This window comes from Simochromis diagramma, unplaced genomic scaffold, assembly GCF_900408965.1.
Source record: "Simochromis diagramma unplaced genomic scaffold, fSimDia1.1 OVJJ01000702.1, whole genome shotgun sequence".
Classification (NCBI taxonomy): domain Eukaryota; kingdom Metazoa; phylum Chordata; class Actinopteri; order Cichliformes; family Cichlidae; genus Simochromis; species Simochromis diagramma.
In genome coordinates, this window is record NW_024387239.1 from 64,042 (window position 1) to 78,824 (window position 14,783).

General features: G+C 44.6%; 1 long non-coding RNA gene across 1 annotated transcript; it reads right to left on the reverse strand.

Annotated features, from left to right (window-relative positions):
* Positions 1–1,500: 1,500 nt before the first annotated feature.
* On the reverse strand, positions 1,501–14,515 carry LOC120747018. Its single transcript, XR_005699024.1, has 3 exons — positions 14,505–14,515; positions 11,644–11,648; positions 1,501–2,092 (listed from the first exon to the last, which is right to left on the reverse strand). It is a non-coding gene; the product is annotated as an uncharacterized LOC120747018 (long non-coding RNA).
* Between the last annotated feature and the right edge of the window lie 268 nt (positions 14,516–14,783).

The window sequence follows — 14,783 nt, forward strand, 5'->3', positions numbered from 1 at the left end:
TGAGCTAAAGACGAGTGAGCAGGAGACTGAACTGAGAGTGACTGAGCAGGAGACTATGATAATGACTGAAGTAATGGTTGAGGTGAAAATGGAGCTACAGGCCGAAGTGATAGTTGTGGTAGAAGCGGATCGCGGATCAGGTGGTTGAGTGACTGACTGAGCTAGTGACTGAACAGACCAAGCAGTGAGGGTTTCTAGAAGTGTGGCTGAGTCCTCCTTGCCTGGGCTGCCCATGCAAAACAGTTCAAAATAGAGCCTCGAACATGTGGGAACACAGCCGGGAGAAATTAGACTTAACGAGATGGAGGAAGCAAAACTAAAAACACTGACATAAGTCATGGACCTTCAAAATAAAGCAGGAAATCCATGGACAGAATTCAGAGGTACAACACCGACAGAGAACAGAGGGAACACAGAATAAAGGGACCTGAGAGACATGAGACATGACTGGGGAACAAGAGAATAAACACAAGGGCGGAACTAAACCTAAAAGCTAGAATTCACAATCCCAGAAGAACAAGAGAACAGAAACCAAAACCCGAATAGTCACGAACCATGAACCAAAAGGAAAACAGACTAATAAAGCATAATACAAAATCAAAACATTGGGTCACAGGCCCAGGACAGTAACAGACACAGGTTCTGGTGAATTAGGGACTGCCTGCCGCTGTAATCTACCATTGCTCCGGCTGGATCCCCTTGTATTCTGACCATAATGTTGCATGTCGCTCCAGGACCGGAAAATGTGTCAGAGTACCAGTGACCCAGACCACCTGGCCAACCTCCATAAGTGGGGCACTCATTGCTGAAATGGCTGGGTCACCCACACGTCTCTGTTTTGTATTACAGAGATCAAATTTGAAACTATGCAAAGCTAGCATATTGCTAGGTGCTACGGCAATCTGTGTTCAAAATATTTTATTTTATTTTTTTTACAAAACTGGATCATCTAAAATTTTGGGAATACAAGTGGACTGTTTTTGTTGGAGTTTAATTGAAAAGTTAAAGATTTTTTGATGTCAATGGTGAGTGGATTTAACTTTTATATCACTTGTTTATTTGCTTATACTCTAATTTAGAGGATGTAGTTGCTGTTGTGCTTGAATCTCAAAATGGTTGGCATTATTCAAACTGCAGTAAACAATTTGAATAATGTGGGTTGACTTTGCATAATACAGTGATGCATTTCCTGAATTTCTTTCTAATTTGTCATCAGTATTTTGGCTGAAAATGCTTATTTATCCCAGTTTTATTGTTTCATAAGTTGACCATTTATTCATTTAAAAATAATAAGTATTATATACTTTAATGATTTGATATTTTGTCTCCTTAAATGATATCAGTTGTGTAAAAAATCGTAAGAAAATGAAGTATAATAACTAAATGAGCTCCCTCAGTAACTGTGGTACAAATGTTTAAATAAAATAGAAGTCTGGTCACATTAAAGTGGGCAGGCTCTAATACTATTAATAAAGGAACAAAGTGGTATCTTATAAATACTTTCACACTTTGTCAGAAAAGGGATCCAATAGATGCAAGTTTACACACTGCAATACCATCTCAGACCACTGGGATACACACTTATACACACTGTCAGGAAAATGTCCCCACGGATGCAAATTCACACACTGCAATACCACCCATGGTCACTAGGACATACACAAAGTTGTGAAAATTGAATCTGTGGGGACCATTTTTTTTTTTTTGAAAAAAACGTAACCAGGCATATCAGCAGCCTGTTTTCTATTGAATGCAATGGTTGTGCCCGTGGGGACCAGGGCTTGGTCCCCACGGGAAAAATTGGTCCCCATGGCGTGATTGATATCTCAGGTCATGGACCCCAGGAGGTTAGAAAAACAAACGCACACACACATTCTCACATGACACACACACACACACACTTACTTAGATACAGAAGTTCACACATATAAATACAATGCCTTGTCTTAGAACCATGTGAGCGTGGCTTTGTTCTGACGTGTTTTGTGTGAACTGTGTCTCAATAAAAAGGGCAGCAAGGGAGGTCGTCGTCGAGGTCATTTTCGTGGTGGACACAGGCCTCCCTTGCGCAAGTGATTGATCGATCGACTGTCTTCTTTTCTTCATGATGAATAAGTCTCTAGAATTAGCGGGGCTTGTGGAAACACAGACCCAACACCATTTTTCACCATTCCGCTTCCTGGGTACCACCATCACCCAGGACCTGAAGTGGGAGCCCACCATCAACTCCGTCATCAAGAAAGCCCAGCAGAGGATGTACTTCCTGAGGCAGCTGAAGAAATTCAACCTGCCAACACGGACGATGATGCAATTCTACACCGCAATCATCGAGTCCATCCTCACCTCCTCCATCACCGTGTGGTACGCTGGAGCCACTATCAGGGACAAACAGAGACTGCAGCGTGTTGTGCGCTCTGCTGAGAAGGTGATTGGCTGTAGACTCCCATCTCTGCAGGACCTGTACACCTCCAGGACACTGCGGCGTGCAGCTCGGATCTCAGCTGACCCTTCTCACCCTGGATACAGTCTGTTTGACCTGCTCCCCTCAGGCAGGAGGCTCCGGTCCATTCGCACCAGAACCTCTCACCACAAGAACAGTTTCTTCCCCTCTGCTGTTGGACACATGAACAATAAACGTACGACTGTCCCCACCACTAACTCATGACCCTACACTGTGTTCACTGCATGATTCCATGTTTTGGCACTGATCACCACCTGCACTCATGTATATATCTTTCTACGTAGCACTTTCAATTCTTATTCTCATGTATATATCTCATGTATATCTCATGCATATATCTTTCTATGTAGCACTTTTAATTCTTATTCTTACTTTTATTTTTTCATGTCTATTTAAGCGCAATTTATGGCGCTTAAATAGCCATGTTTGCACTGAAGCACCGCAGCAATTTCCTAATGTTGTAAACCTGCTCAACATTTGGCAATAAAACCCATTCTGATTCTGATTCTGATTTTATGAGAAACACCAAAGGTTGGCATGAAACTTTCTCCCTGCATAGAAATAATGAGTGGCTGAGTGGTATGACATAACTGAAGACAGAGCTACAGGTAGTGGGGACACTGGAGACAGAGCTACAGGTAGCGGGGACACTGGAGACAGAGCTACAGGTAGCGGGGACACTGGAGACAGAGCTAGTGGCTGCTGAGCAGGTGACACTTGGAATTGAGCTAGTGGCAGCTGAGCAGGTGACACTTGGAATTGAGCTAGTGGCAGCTGAGCAGATGACAGTGGAGACTGAGCTAAAGGTTTCTGGGCAGCTAACTGAGCTGAATGCTGCTGGGCAGCTAACTGAGCTGAATGCTGCTGGGCAGCTAACTGAACTAGAGATGGAGCAGATAGGGGTAACTGAACTGGAGGCTGAACAGGCGATAAGCAGTTTTTATCTCTTCTTGCCGCAGAAAACATAGCCCCTGAATAAACAGTCCCATAGTCTGGAGAAACAGAAAAAGAGTCCTTTTCACTCACCACAGCCGGAGGTGAGCGGGAGGCGCAATCTTCGCTTCCTCCCCGCAGATGGCTCTGACGGGCCAGGCAAAACCACATCCGGCGGGTGAAGCTGACGCGGCTGCTTCGGGGCAGCCATTGTCCGCTGCTGCTGGACAAAATCCGTTAATTCCCGAGCCTTCACCGCCTCCCGGGCTTTATGCAAATTGGCTATTAAATCCAAAAATCCTCTGACCTGGCGGAGATAGGGAATTCCTTCGAGGATCTCCTCTATAGCATTTATCCCCACAATCTTTGCTCTAGTATTTGAAGTGTGGGTTATACACTCGACCAGGCATTGGACTCGTGTCAGATCGCTCTCACTGCTGCTGGATCCATGTTGTGGCTGGTTCGTGCTGTCACGGTTAGCGGGGCAAACTGTGTGGAATTATTAAAGGACCCAAGATGCAGGCATTACTGAAATGAGGGAGCTTTATTAATGGAGAGTGAGCATACAAAAAGGCGAGAGTGGTGAAAACAGAACTGAGAAAACCTAAACTTAGAAAACTAAGCAAAAACAAACCCTGAAACGGAGATGCAGGGAAACACAGAAAATGATGCAGGATGACGCAGGGAAAGAACACACAATGATGGATTGAGATTACGCAGACTAGCCAGCAACACACATGAGAAAACACAGGGCTTAAATACACACAGGGCAATCAGGGAATAGGAAACAGGAGGGAGACACGGCTGGGAGTAATTGGACATAATGATACAAGGGGAAGCGAAACTAGAAACACTGACGAGAGACACAGACCTACAAAATAAAACAGGAACTCACACATGCAAAGACAGACTAAGAAACGCAGACTTTACACAGAGGAATACACAAGCAGAAATGACTAAACACTAAACTGAGGAAGAACAGAACCAAAAACCAAAGAGCTAGAAAACCAGAACCAAAATACATCACAACAATAGAAAACACAAAACTCTGGGTCAAAGACCCAGGATCATGACACAGATGGTGTTTAAATGAGTATATACTATCCAGTCTTACCAAAGATAAACAATTGTCCTTAGAATGTGTAAAGTCTCTGATGTCCATTGACAACCCTCCACACATCTGACAGGTCCACAACTGCAACCAGCTGCCTGAGCCTGCGAGAGGACGCAGAATGAGGTTCTGTGTGGTTCCTATCCAAAAGTGGGTTTTCAGTACAATTGAAATCCCACATAAAAACAAATACTCATCATCACTAGAATCCTGAACAATATCACACAGGGCATTTAAAAAACCCATTCTGTCGATTCCTTTAGTTGGAGCATAAACATTAAGAAAAACAAAATTCACATTTTCATATTTGACTGTAACTTTCAGTAAAATCCCCTTGACACCCCTTGACAAGGTTCAAGGTTCAAGGTTCTTTATTTGTCACATGCATAGTTATACAAGTATAACACACAGTGAAATGTAGCCTGACACGCTCCTCGACATGTGCAAAAATTGTGTGTGGGGGGGTAGAGGAAGAACATTATATATATATATATATAGTATATACATTGGGTGAATGTGCAGTAGTAGCAGCAAGCAGGTGAATTCTGTACATTAATATGAATACACATCTGGCTATTTTACAGGATAGACAATATAAACATATTTAAAATTAAAGGAATTTGAAATGTACATTGTGCCTTGGTTTAGTGTCTGGAAGAGAGTCCTGTCTCAGTCAATTATAGATGATGTGAGAGGGCGGGTGTGTGTGTTTAGGGCACGGATGGCTTGGGGATAGAAGCTCCTCTTGAGTCTCTCTGTCCTTGCCCGGATGATGCGGAACCTTCTACCAGATTGCAGAAGTTGGAACAGTTTGTTGCCAGGATGGGACGGGTCCTTCAGTATCTGCGCTGCTCTAGTCCGGCATCTCCTGGTGTAGGTGTCCTGAAGCGGGGGGAGAGCAATCCTGCAGCAGCGTTCTGCTGTACGGATCACTCTCTGGAGAGCTTTTTGGTCCTTCACACAGCTGTTCCCAAACCACGATGTCATGTTCTGTGTGAGGATGCTCTCCACAGCGCCTGTATAGAAAATCCTGAGGATCTTTGGAGAGACCCTGAACTTCCTCAGTTGTCGTAGGTGATACAGGCGCTGCCTAGCCTTTTTGGTCTGGACCTGAATGTGGGCAGCCCATGTCAGGTCTGAGGAGATGTGGACACCAAGATACTTGAAGGACTGCACCCTCTCCACTAGAGCTCCATTGATGATAATGGGCTTGTAGTCTCTGTGCTGACCCCTTCTGAAGTCCACCATCAGCTCCTTGGTCTTGCTGACGTTCACCTGGAGGTGGTTGTCCTGGCACCACGATGCCAGATTCTTCACTTCATCCATGTAGGCTGTCTCATCGTTGTTGGAGATGGCACCCAACACCACTGTGTCGTCAGCAAACTTCACAATGGTGTTGGAGCCATGGGTGGCCACACAGTCTGAAGTGTAGAGGGAGTAGAGCAGTGGCGAGAGGACACATCCCTGAGGTGCTCCTGTGTTGATGGTGATGCTGTTGGAGAAGCACCTGCCCACCCTCACCACCTGAGTTCTGCCAGTGAGGAAGTCCAACACCCATGCACACAGACGGCTGTTAAGTCCCAGATCCCTCAGCTTTGTGAACAGTCTGCAGGGCACTATTGTGTTAAACACTGAACTGTAATCAACAAACAGCATTCGCACATAGTTACCCTGTTTCTTGTCCACATGGCTGAGAGTGGTGTGTAGGACGTGGGCGATGGCATCCTCTGTGGATCTGTTGGATCTGTAGGCGAACTGCAGCGGATCTGTGGTGTCTGGGATGGAGGAGGAGATGATGTTCTTCAGCAGCCTCTCAAACACCTTCATTACTACCGAGGTCAGTGCAACTGGCCGGTAATCGTTCAGGGATGAGGGTTTGCTGTTCTTGGGCACAGGGATGATGGTGGATCTTTTGAAGCATGTGGGGACCACAGACTTCGCCAGGGACTCGTTGAAGATGGAAGTGAACACACCTGCTAGCTGGTCAGCACAGCAGCGCAGCAGACAGCCGGTGATGCCGTCTGGCCCCGCCGCTTTCCTTGTGTTCACTCTCCTCAGTGCCGCTCGGACGTCATGCTCCGCGATGCTGGTCGCCGGTCTCTCGCTGATGACATCACTGTCCTCGGTAGTCAGGCGGTAGATAGCATTAGCCGCCTGGCTAACCTCGAAATGGGCGTAGAACTGATTCAGCTCATTGGTGAATGCAGAGTCAGCGTTGATCAGTGCAGTGTCCCTGGCTTTGTAGTCCGTAATGGTGCGTAGTCCGTGCCACATACTCCGTGTGTCGCCCTGGTGGAAGTGGGACTCCACATGTTCCTGGTACCGGCGTTTGGCATCTCTCACCGCGCGCCGCACGCCGTATGAGGCCGCTTTGTAGGCGCTCATATCGCCAGTGGCGAGACCCGCGTTGTAGGAGGCGGTCCTGGCGTTTACTGCAGTGCGGATCGATCTGTCCATCCACGGTTTCTGGTTTGGGAATGTGGTGACTCTCGCAGTGGGGATAATCTCCTCCGCTAGCATATTGACGAAGCATACTGCTACTTCCGTAAACTCGTTGATGTCGACTGCGCATGCTCTGAACATGTCCCAGTCGACGTCGTTGAGTGCGTCCTGTAGCGTAGCTTCTGATTGGGCAGTCCACCGTTTTACCTCCCTCGTGGTCACGTCTTCCCTCCGTATGCTTTGTTTATACATGAGAATGAGGAAGATGGCGTTGTGGTCAGACTTCCCAAAAGCCGGGTGTGAGACAGCTTTGTAGCCCTGCTTGTATGGCGTGTAGCAGTGATCCAAAATTCGATCCCCCCTCGTTGGACACGAGACGTGCTGGTAAAAGTTTGGCATGACTTGTCTGAGGTTCGCTTTGTTAAAGTCTCCTGCTACAATGAGGGCTGCGCCCGGGTCCTTGTTTTTAAGCGAGCTCAGCACATCATGTAATTCGGAAAAAAGCCATACCTGTGTCCACTTGGGGTGGGATGTAGACCGCCGTGGCGATGACCGAGGTAAACTCACAGGGCAGATAGAAAGGGCGGCACTTAATGCTCAGGAACTCCAGATGTGGCGAGCAGCCGCTGGAGAGAGTAGAAATGCTCCTGGCATCACACCACTTTCTGTTTACCATGAAACACACTCCCCCACCTTTGGTTTTGTTTGACTCTGCCATTCTGTCCGCGCGGAGCACAAAGAATGAATCCGACGGAGTTACGGCCTGGTCCGGCACGGTGGGGGTCAGCCATGTCTCCGTGAAGCACAGAATGTTGCAGTCCCTCATGTCACGTTGGAAGGTGACCCTTGCTCTTAGGTCGTCGAGCTTGTTCTCCATGGATTGTACATTGGCCAGTAGGATACTGGGCAGTGGTGTGCGATGCACCTGCTGTCTCAGTCTGTTCCTAATACCAGCGCGTTTCCCCCGGCGCTTCTTTGTTCTGCGCCTCGGATGAGCGGCCCGTCCTTTGTTGTTCTCCGCGCCGCGTAGAATCTCTGACGGCCAGGAAGGGTCGGGTTTAAAAGTGTCCAAGATTAGATGTGCAACCTTGGCACCGATGTTTACAAGTGATCCGCTGTCGTAAACTATAAGACTAGAGGATTTTGGGATGAAAACCAGAGCAAAAAATAGGTAAAAAACAAGAAAAGTAGATAGTCGGAGCGGAGTGGTCAGGAAGGCGTCTGGACGTGGCCGTGCCATCTTGGAAAGATCATTTCCTCTGCTTTGCAAGAAACAGGCAAAAAAAGTGAGTACAGATTCTGGTGTTCCTGGCTTAGGGACAAATCAATTTCAGACTCCATACTGCTCTCTCCTGTTTTGTTTCCTCTCTTAGCTTTTGATGTTTTTGTACTGCAGTGGGCAGGCTCAGAGCTCTTCCTCTTCTGAGACAAATTCAACAAATCCTCATCAAACATATTGTCATCCTCACAAAGATCCTTAGACACAGACACAAAAGTTGTTTCATTTTTCTGACTTATGTCAAAAACACCTGCAGGCTGGTAATTAGTCACATCAGTTTCTATGCTGTCAGTGCTTCTCACAATGTCATTTTCATCACACCTGTTACTACTTGTAAACAGCCGTTTTTCTACCAGCGCCTTGGCAGCAGGGTCCCCCTCAGCGAAGCTGCCCTCGGCTTCAGCGGGCTTTGCATGAGCGTTCGCCGTTTCCCCACCAGGATAGTGATGCGCGAATCGTGAACGAATCGTTCAATACTCGAGAATCACTTTACTGACTCATGAATCATGATTCACAAGCCCAACTGACTCACTGACTCATCCCTGTTAGGGTTAGGGTTAGCAATGTATCTAGCTTATAATTAAAATTGTGGAGAAAAACACAACATCCAGTATCGTAACAAAAAAATTTCTGCTCTGAACTGGAAGAAAAAACCCTGAGTAGAAGCTCACATCAAGAAAATAGCTCCTCGGTTCACAGTAGCATCGCTCTGCTAACATGCTAACAGCACATTTGAGCTACTCACCCCCTCCCTTCCTGTGCTGAATCATAAGCCTAAGCGAATCACTCAGGACTCGCTCACCCCCTCCTTCCTGTGCTGAAGCGTAAGCGTAAGCGAATTACTCACTCACTAACCCCCTCCCTCCTGTGCTGAATCATAGAGCGAACGAATCACTCACTCACTAACCCCCTCCCTCCTGTGCTGAATCGTAAGCGAATCACTCACTCACTCGCTCACCCCCTCCCTCCTGGCTCACAGCTTCTTCCTCTTCTTGGTTGGCAACCAATGTTAAGGCGCATTACCGCCCCCGGGCTCACAGCTCAGTGGACATTTAGATGGGAAAATATATATTTAACACAGTTAAGGAAAATACTAATAAAATAAAAAATAAAAATATATTAAAATAAAATAAAATAAAATAAAAATAAATAAATATTTATTAAGCAATTTTGATAGGAAATTGCTTAATTTTAGAAATGTTTTTGCTCTTTTTTGCTCTATAAAATAGTTGTTTTCTTTTAGAATCATTCATCTTAGCAGTAGGATTTATATGAAAAGAGAAACAAATTAAGGCAGCACGGTGGCACGGTGGTTACCACAGCAAGAAGGTCCTGAGTTCAATTCCACCATCAGTCCGGGGTCTTTCTGTGTGGGTTTTGCATGTTCTCCCCGTGTTTGCGTGGGTTCCCTCCGGGTACTCCGGCTTCCTCCCACCGTCCAAAGACATGCAGCTTGTGGGAATAGATTAATTGGATAATCCAAATTGCCACTAGGTGTGAATGTGCGAGTGAATGTGAGTGCGAATGGTTGTCTGTCCCTGTGTGTTGGCCCTGCGACAGACTGGCGACCTGTCCCCCGGTGTACCCCGCCTCTCGCCCCATGACAGCTGGGATAGGCTCCAGCGCCACCCGCGACCCTGAAAAGGATAAGCGGAAGCGAATGGATGGAGAAACAAATTAAGTTTGAGTGAAAATGTACATGTTTTGCACTCTCTGGTCGACTGACTCAGTGAATCAAATGACTCAAAACCCGATTCACTTTGGTGAGTGACTCATTAAAACTCGATTCAGTAAAAAGAATCAAATTTACCATCACTACACCAGGAGCCCTGACCGGCACCCGCTCTCCAACTGCATCATCCGCTGGCTGTGCGTTTCTTCTCTCTGGACAGCATCGAATTATGTTTTCTACGGACAGCGCTAGCAAGCACTCTCCGCTTGCGAGTGAAAAAAGAAAAAGAAAAAACACCCCTTCCCTATTGGTGTTAAAGTTTACCATGTCAGCCAATCAAAAAAATGATATGGCAACACGTGGCACTTGGTTGTTTAGGGAGAAGGGGAAGTTTTAGGAGGGACACCCGGGGCGAGCGAAAGAAAGAGAGAGAGCGAGTTTTCATATGTGAGACGTTAGTGACGTTTAGCGTGTTTGGAGGCTATAGTTAGTGTGGATTGATACACCTCCTGCTGTCAGACCTGCAGGGTCTAGGCCTGTGGTGTTCTCCTCTGTCTTATACTGAACACAAACTATCTTTTTTGGACTGGCACAAATAATTTGTGTGCCTTCTTATTTGATGCAGCACACCTGATTGTTCTGTAAATAGATTTAAATGGTTATATAAAAAACGCCCGAGTCCTTGGCTGCATTTTTAGGTAAATGGTACCATATAACTTTGTTGTTTGCAAAACTTGTGCATAATTTTTAGAAATGTACAATTTCTATTTACATTTCAAGTTATGAAAATGATTCGTTAAACCTATTTGTGGGTTTTACAGTAAAAAATATATCATTTTTCTACTCGGATTTTGAATTTATTGTCTGAATTTAGATCAATTGTGGTAATATAGTATGCCAAAATGAAAAAATATCTCAAATTTCAGATATTCGAGGTTGTGCTGAAAATAATGATACCAAACAAGGCAAGATAAGCATATTTTAAAGGTGAAATATTACGGTGGCACCTAGAGCCAAAACACGTACAAACTCCAAAACATGTACAAACTCCAAAACACGTACAAACTCCAAAACACTTGCAAACTCCAAAACACATGCAAACTCCAAAACACTTGCAAACTCCAAAACACAACGGAAGTGCTCCAGGACGCTAGGGGCAGTGTTGAGCTCGATTTGCAAAATAAACGGCAAGTTTGTCTGTATGGGACGGTCTAGTCTCCGTCGGCTTCCCAGGTTGCCTAGCAACCTACCGCTCGCTGGAAACGTGTCATACAACTTTGTTTGACAGAAATGAAGGAGAACATATTTTGTTCATTTGTTTGTTTGTTTGTAAATACAATATGGCCAATATTATAGTTATTATATTAATCATTATTAGCTATTACAGCAGTGAACATGAACTCTGTGTGAAATACTGAGCGTCAGTACAGATTCAAGTTGCAGTTATTTATATGTCTTATCACCTTAAATCTTCCCTCAAAGACAAGTATCTTTGACAGTGTATATATAGGTGTATCATATATAAGAGACAAATGTTGTTCCTTCAGTATGTTGGCATTACTAAATTTGGCTCAATGCTTACATATATTTATAAAAAGAAAATGTACAAGCTGTGATAACTGTTTCTGATAAAATGAAGAGTAGATTGATATATTGAATATTCCTTTATTGGGTGAGAAAATCAGACCATGTCATAACTGCTTTAAGTCATACAGAATAGATATCAGAGCCTTAAACAGGCTGACTTCTGCTAAATGGGTCAAACTGGGCAGAAAGTATACAAGCACATAACATCCTTATGGAATATGATGTAACACTATAGATCAACTTAGTTCAGAATATATAAAGCATATAAACAATTACAGTAATATGATGCAACAAACACAGCAGTGCTACTAATCCAAAATACTCAAAGCTTCATAGAACTGAAACAAACATTTATTTTTAGCTCCATTCTGCTGCTGATACATACTTTAGGTTTCTGAATATTAAACTTGTTACTGCCTTTCATAGTGTGTAACTTGAAGGCCCTGAGTACTTTCTCCCACCCTAAAAACACTGGGAGGATAAAATTATTTGAACATTACCTAATAAGACTGATTCAGGACAGATAATTAGTGATTCTAAACTTTTCTAGCAGTCCTTCACAAACAGGGAACAGTCTGTCTATTCTCTCCATCTGTCAGCTGCTGCTGGCTCTTCCTCCTCCTCTTCTTAACACACTGCTGAGTTTGTCCTGGTGGATCATCATGAGTGCAAAGCCTCACAGATGATGTGCAGCAGTGGGTCCCTCAGTCTGTCCTCACTCTGGACACTTGCAGTCATCACACATGGAAATCAAATGTGTGATAAGCTGCAGGATTCAAACACAAGTGTAACTTATAAATAAATGTTCATACTTTGATTCCACAATCAGAGAGAAAGAAAAAGAGAGAGTGCAGGACAGACAGACATGTGATAATGGGCTTGTAGTCTCTGTGCTGACCCCTTCTGAAGTCCACCACCAGCTCCTTGGTCTTGCTGACGTTCAGCTAGAGGTGGTTGTCCTGGCACCACGATGCCAGATTCTTCACTTCATCCATGTAGGCCGCCTCATCATTGTTGGAGATGGCACCCAACACCACTGTGTCGTCAGCAAACTTCACAACTTTGTACGTGCTTTGTCTCTAGGGGCCACCGTAAAATATAGAGGTAAAATCAAAAATAGTCAAAAACGGCCAATTACACCCCAGAGGGTTAAAAATCATTGTTTAAAAATAGGAAACATTTTATTTGTGGCACCCGCTTCGGATGTTATCGGTCCATTAAATGGGCATTATTAGCAGAAATCAGCCCCATACATTCAATTTTCGATTCAATTTTATTTATATAAAGCGCCAAATCACAACAACAGTCGCTTCAAGGTGCTTTATATTGTACAATAATAGATACATAGCCTTGTTACTTCCCGAATTGATTATTGTAATTCACTTCTTTTTGGTCTTACTCAAAAATTCATCCACAAGCTCCAATGCGTCCAGAACTCTGCTGCCCATATTATCACCAGGACCCCTTCTATCCACCACATCACTCCTGTCCTGCAGCAGCTTCACTGGCTCCCGGTCAAATATGGTATCAATTTCAAAATACTCTTGTACACATTTAAGGCTATTCATCATCTCTCTTCTCCATATTTCTCTGATCTGGTTCAGATCACCGCCCCATCTCGGTGTCTTAGATCTTCTTCTTCCCTTTCTCTCTCTGTCCCCTCCTCCTGTCTTCCCACCATGGGGAGCAGGGCTTTCAGCTGATCTGCTCCTCGACTCTGGAATTCCCTACCCCCTGATTTAAGAAATATCTCTTCCTTCTCTCTCTTTAAGTCCCAACTCAAAACTCACTTGTTCAAAATAGCTTATCCCACATAACCTCTCCACTCTGCTATTTTAAATTTGTTTCATGTCTTATGCTTTTATGATTGTGTAAACTGCTTGCTTTTATGTTGCTTTTATTATTCTACTGTGTACAGTGTCCTTGAGTGTTCTGAAAGGCGCTTTCAAATAAAATGTATTATTAGTATTATTATTATACAGAGAAAAACCCAACAATCATATGACACCCTATGAGCAAGTGGGAAGGAAAAACTTTTAACAGGAAGAAACCTCCGGCAGAACCAGGCTCAGGGAGGGGCGGCCATCTGCTGCGACCGGTTGGGGTGAGAGAAGGGTAACAGAACAAAGAGATGCTGTGGAAGAGTGTTAAGAGATATACTCTAAAACACTTCTTCAGTAAAGACTCAGAGAAGAGAAACACATAGAACTTCTTGCTAGCAAGGGCAGCCTCCAGACTGAGAGACTCGCGCTGAGAAACTGCCCCGGTCTTTATTTTATACTTCAGTGAGCATATGTGTGTGTGTGTGTGTGTGTGTGTGTGTGTGTACTACTGATCAAAGGGTCATATAACATGAAAGCACAAAAGCAACATCCTTGGTCAGGAAGAGGGTAGTCTCACCCTAGATAACACGGTGAGGAAGTCCAGCAGTTAAAGCACTTAGACTAAAACAAACGTAGCTACGTTAATCCTACCATAAAACAATAAGACAAGGTACGACCTCTCTCATGCTCCCAGGACGTAGGTGTGCATTCCAGTGTGGAATACACACCAAGCCTTTGCAGCCTGTTAAAGATCACACATCCTATCACTACACAATCAATTATATGCCTCTAAGTATACATGGATAAATATTTCCTAATACAAATAACTACATGCAGTATTCTACCATATGCAAACTTATATCACTAAAAGATTATACTGACTAATAAGTACAATTTTCCATTGACAAAGAGAGACAGAGATTAATAACAGGTATGATTCAATGCAGAGAGGTCTATTAACACATCGTGAGTGAGAAAGGTGACTGGAAAGGAAAAACTCAAAGCATCATGGGAATACCCCAACAGCCTACGTCTATTGCAGCATAACTAAGGGAGGATTCAGGGTCACCTGGTCCAGCCCTAACTATATGCTTTACCAAAAAGAAAAGTTTTAAGCCTAATCTTAAAAGTAGAGATAGTGTCTGTCTCCCGAATCCAAAATGGAAGCTGGTTCCACAGAAGAGGGGCCTGAAAACTGAAGGCTCTCCTTCCCATTCTACTTTTAAATACTCTAGGAACAACAAGTAAGCCTGCAGTTGTCACCACCTGCGGGATCGGCAAGGCGCTGATCATAATCTCCCCACTTCTGGCTCTCCTTTTCTATCTCTCTCTCCCCCTCTCTCCCTCTCTCTCCTGTTTTGCCAGGGTGGAACTCATGGTGGGTTCACGCCCTCGGCTCACGCCTTCCTGGATTGGGAACACCTGGGCCTCATCAGACCAGCTGGTATTTTAGAGGGAGGAGGTCAGCTGTTCAA